The following is a 5,735-nucleotide window of genomic DNA, read 5'->3' as shown; positions in this document are numbered from 1 at the left end:
AGGCAGGATGAAAGAGAGAAACTTAACTCCCCTTTTTTTCTCCTTAGTTTCTCCATTTGGTTGGATGATCACAGGCATGCACATCTGCACTCACATGACCTCCAGCCTCAGCTTCTGGCATAGCTGGAGCCACAAGATGCCATTCCTGCTGGTACCCCAGCTGTTATGGTTTGGATGTGAGGTGTCCCACAAATTCTCATGTGAGACAATGCAAGAAGATTTGGAGGAGAAATGATTGGGCTATAGCCTTAACCTAATCAATGAATTGCCCCCCTGATGGGATTAACTGAGTGGTACCTGAAGGCAGGTGGGCTATGGCTGGCAGACATGGTTCATTGGATGCTTGGCTAAGGGGTATGTATTTTGTATCTGGAGAGCAGACAGCCTCTCTCTCTCTCTCTCTCTCTCTCTCTCTCTCTCTCTCTCTCTCTCTCTCTCTCTCTCTCTCATCATGTAAACTACTTATCTGCAACACTCTTCTGCTCTGCCATGTTGTTCTGCCTCCTCACCTCAAACCCTGAGGAATGGAGCCTTCTGTCTATGGATTGAGACCCCTGTAAGCTTGAGCCCAGCCTCTGCTTGTGGAATTGCTATTGAAACAGGTTACTAAAACTATTCATTTTCAATTTTGGAAGGTCAGAATTATATTCTAATCATGCAAAAATTATCTCCAAAGATTTAACTTGTGTCCACTTGTGATGTTTCTTCTAAATCTCTAACCCTAATGCTAACTCATGCCATAAACCCTAAGTACTATTCCTAACCATACTCCTATCCTTACCCCCAAATCTACCACTAACCCTAGCTGTCTAACTCTAATACTAACAACTAAGCCTAATCCTAAACCTAACCTTAAACTCTGACCCTATCCCTCTAACATTTTCCCCAACCCAGTTCTAATGCCTTCCCCAACTGTAACCCCTAACCCCAATTCTAATATCAATTCTAACACTACCTACCTGCAGATGGCAGTAGCTCCCACAGTCTAAGGACTCAGACCTGAGACAGACTCCTCTTCGGATGCCAGTTGAAAGCAGCAGGTTCCCAGGTGACCTACATCTTCTGATCAACTTGGACACAAATGAGAGTTTCCATGACCCCTTTCTCTGTTTGAGTCATTTGCTGGAGTGGCTCACAGCAGCCAGGAAAGCAGTGTATTTAGTACTGCCAATTCAACATAAAGGAGATCTTTTAAACATATCTTAAATAACATGCTTAAACAGCCAGATAACAACACACATAGGGAAAGATAAGTGGTAAAGTGCATGTAGCTTTCATGCCCTCTCCAGACAGCACTCTCACATAAACTTCAGCAACACAGAGTGCCCTTAAACCATGTCCTTTTGCTTTATATGGATGTTTTATTAAGTAGCCATGATTCATTAAATCATTGCTCAATTTTGATCAGTTGAACCTTCAGCTCCTCAATCCTCCCCAAATGTGTCGGAGGTCTCAAGTACCAATCACAGAGTTGGTTTCACTGCATCCAGCCATCCTGGGCCACCCAGGAGTCCTAGACCATCATTCACCTCATTGGCATCAGACACACGGCTTCACAGATTCAAGGATCAGGAGCTAATTTCCAGGAAATGGGCAGAGACCAAATAAATATTTCTCATTATGGCATAACAACCAACAAAATGGAGGAAAAATTTGCCACATATATATTATATATACCTGAAACAATACAAAATGTGCAGCTTGTGTGTGGAATAGTTTGCTGTTTCCTCAAAGAGTTAAAAATAAAATTACCATAATACTCAACAACTCTGTTCCTAGGTATTTACCCACAAAGAACTGAAAGGAGGTGTTCAAAAAATGTGTGCATTTGCTCTTTCCATCTGTTTAAGTCATGAAAATGAGGGACAGGCTTAGAGAGTTCCGGAAAAAGAACCCTGGATCTGAATGGAAAAGGAGTGTTTCAGTTGGGCAGGTGGTGAGATGAGGACTGACTTCCATGGAGAAACTTCCTGGTGTCCTGTTTTACAGGTTATGTGGTGGTCACCTAGGAGTGGCCCTGCATTGAGTAAAATACACTATGGTGTTTGACATAGATCTGCAAATCTGGTAGAGCAATATGGGGGAGTGTAAGTGAAAAGAGGCAGAGAACTATGCAACACTACAGCAGGGTTCCTGTAAGCTTAACACTGACAGGAAGTTAATTGCTTTTAAAACAACCATGTCCATACCTGGCCAGGAAATAGACACATCCATTGTCATTAGCAAGGCTGACCCTTAAAACTCAGTTCAGGCAAAGTTGTGAATCCATTGCACTTGTAAGAAAATATGTCAGGAGAAGCCATTGTGTGAACACTGCCTTAGTATTAGAGTTGATTTTTGGATGATATATGAGCAGTAGGAAGCCATCAAGTGAATATTATATTAATATGAGAGAAGAAAATATGGCCACTGTCCATATGTTATTATTATAGTAGCAAGTGGTCATGGTAAGTGATCACTCTATGGGCATGATAATAGTATTTGGGGCAACAGTGTGCATATTATGTTAGCATTAGAGGCCATAGTGAGGATATTACAACAGTGTGCACATGATATTAATGTTAAAGACCACAGGAAAGTGGTTATACTAATTGGAAGCCACACTAAAGATATTAGTGTCATAATCCTCACTGAGGATTATATATGAGTGGCAGAAGCAACAGGGTGGATATTATGTTAATGAGTGAGGGAATATTAAATGGGTGCCAGAAGCCCCATTCAGAATATGAGCGTCAGAGAGCAAAGTGTGGTGGGATTATTATGAGGGTCAGAAGGCAAAAGGATGATATTATGTGTCAGGGGTCACAGGGAGAATGTTATGTGTCAGACGACACTGTGGGAATGTTATGTCAGTTTTAGAGGACATAGTGGGGATTATGTGTCAGAGGCCACAATGAGGACATTTTGTGAGTTTCAGAGTCAGTTGTGAGTATATTATGTGAGTGTCACAGGCCATGGTGAGGATATATTTGGGTGTCAGAGGTCACACAGTAAAGGTATTTTGTGAGGTTCAGAGATCACTCATGAAGATATTATAGCAATGTCAGAGCCCACAGTAGAAATATTTTATTAATATTAAAAGTCACACTGAAGATATTATATTAACTTTGGATTCTATAATATGGACAACAAGTACATATTAAAGAATATAGGGCAGCTATTATACTAGTTTTAGATGCTACAGTGTGGACATTACATTAATATTAAAGATCATAGTATATGTATCATATTTAGTTTTTTAAATATATTTTTTAATTGTCAATGGACTTTTATTTTATTTTTATCGGGTACTGAGAATCAAACCCAGGGCCTCACACATGCTAGGCAAGCACTGTACCACTGAGCCACAAACCCAGCTCTATGTATTATATTTAGATGCTATATTATTGATATTCCATTGAAGTAAAGGACAAAAGGCAATTATTAGTTTTTGATGTTATATTATGGACCTTAAATTAATATTAAAAGGAACAGGACAACTATAATATCAATTTTATATGCTATGGTATGATTACAGATTAATATTAAACTATACAGGGCCTCTATGCTATTAGATTTAGATGCAATAATATTGATGTCATATTAATATTGAAGGCCAAAGGGCACTTATTATGTTAAATTCAGATGTTATAGTATGGATATCACTATTAAAGTTTACAGGTAACCTATAATATAGAATTTGACACTTTCATGATATCTTATTAGTAATAAAGGTCACAGAACAGCTAATATATATTAGATGCTGAAGTATGGATATCATATTACTATTAAAACCACAGAACACCTATATGAGTTTTAAATTCTAGAGTATGGATTTTATATAAATATTAAAGGATAGAGGGCAGATATTATATAAATTTTAGATGCTATAATATGGATATCATATTAGTATTAAAGACTATAAGGTATTATATTAGTTTTTAGATGGTATAGTATGGACATATGTTAGTTTTTGATGTGACGGTATGGATATTATATCAGAATTAAGGGCCACAGGATGCAATTATATTAGTTTTATACATTACTCTATAAATGTCATATTAACATTAAAGACCACAGTACCATAATGTATCAGTTTCAGATGTATAATATTTATATTATATTAGTATTCAAGGCCACATGGCAGTTTTATGTCAGTTTCAAATGCTGTAGTATGGAGCCCACACTGTGGATATGCGGTTAAGACTAAAGGCCAAACAGCCACTAATATAGTAGTTTTAGATCCTATGGTATGGATATTATATTAATGATAAGGCACACAGGACAGCTATTATGTTACTCTGGGATGGTATAATATCACTATTACTAGTATTAAGGGCCACGGAGCATTAATTTTGTTAGTATAAGATACTATAATATGGGTAAAAATTACTATTAAAGGCCACAGCTATTGTATTAGTTTTAGATGCTATAGTGTCAATATTCATTAATATTGGAGGCCACAGGCCAGGTATTATATTACTTTAGGATGGCATAGTATTGATATTAGATTAATACTAAAACCCATGAAGCATGTAGCAGCTATTAAATTCGTTTTTCTTGCTCTTGAATACATATAACGCTATAATTAAATGCCATATGTCATCTATTACATTATTTTATGTTACAGTATAGGTATTACATTAGGAGTGAAGGTCAAATGCAGTTATTATATTAAGTTAAAATACTATAGTACCCATATTATATTAGTAGTAAAGACCACAGGGCAGCTATAGTATTAGATGCTGTACTATGAATAATATGTTAGTATAAAATGCCACAGTGCAGCTATTATATTAGTTTAACATGCTATAATATTTATACAAAATTAATTAATATTCAATTAATGTTAAGAGCACAGGGAAGGTATTATATCAGTATTAAAAACTATTTTTATTAGTTATTGATGGATCTTTATTTATTTGTTTATATGTGGTGCTGAGAATCAGACACTGTCTCACACATGCTAGGCAAGTGCTTTACCACTGAGCCACAACCCTAGCCCAATATCAGTTTTAAATGCTATATTAAGAATGTTACATTAATAGTAAAGGATATAGGTCAGCTTTTATATCAGTTTTAGAAGCTATGGTTTGGAACTTAGCATAAATAAAGGCCACAGTTTGTCTGTTATATTAGTTTTAGATATTATAGCATGGATATCATATTAGTATGGAAGGCCACAGTGCAGCTGTAATGATGCATTAGGATGCTATAGTACAGAAATACAAGAGTATTAAAGAACACAGTGCAGCTATTGTATTAGTTTTAAGTGCTAAAGTATAGATATCATATTAGTGCTAAAGATCACAGTATGGCTATTATGTCAGTTTTAGATGCTTTATAATAGATATATTAGTATTGAAAGCCACAGGCAAATATTATATCAATTTTAGATGAGATAGTATGAATATCATGTTAGTGTTCAAGGCAACAGAGTAATTGTTATAGTAGGTTTAGATGCTATAGTACAGATATTATATCAGTTTAAAGATCACAGTCAGCCAAGCCTCCTGAGATCTTGGCTGCAAAAACCTCTGAGTGCCTGGACAGCTTAGCTGTCCAAGTGAAATCATTTTCTAGGCCACTCTGTGCAAGCAGGGGGCCTCACTGGTCTCTTTTCAAAGGAATTTTTGCTTCTATAACCTTGAGCCTGAGATGGGGATGTCCTTGTCAATTCCTGAGATGTGATCAAGCCATCTTTCCTATTATCTGCAAGTATTTAGCATCTCCTTAGTGGTTGTATTGTCTTTAGC

The sequence above is a fragment of the Ictidomys tridecemlineatus genome, chromosome 2 (assembly GCF_052094955.1).
Source record: "Ictidomys tridecemlineatus isolate mIctTri1 chromosome 2, mIctTri1.hap1, whole genome shotgun sequence".
In the NCBI taxonomy this organism is placed as follows: domain Eukaryota; kingdom Metazoa; phylum Chordata; class Mammalia; order Rodentia; family Sciuridae; genus Ictidomys; species Ictidomys tridecemlineatus.
This window is presented reverse-complemented; position numbering follows the sequence as displayed.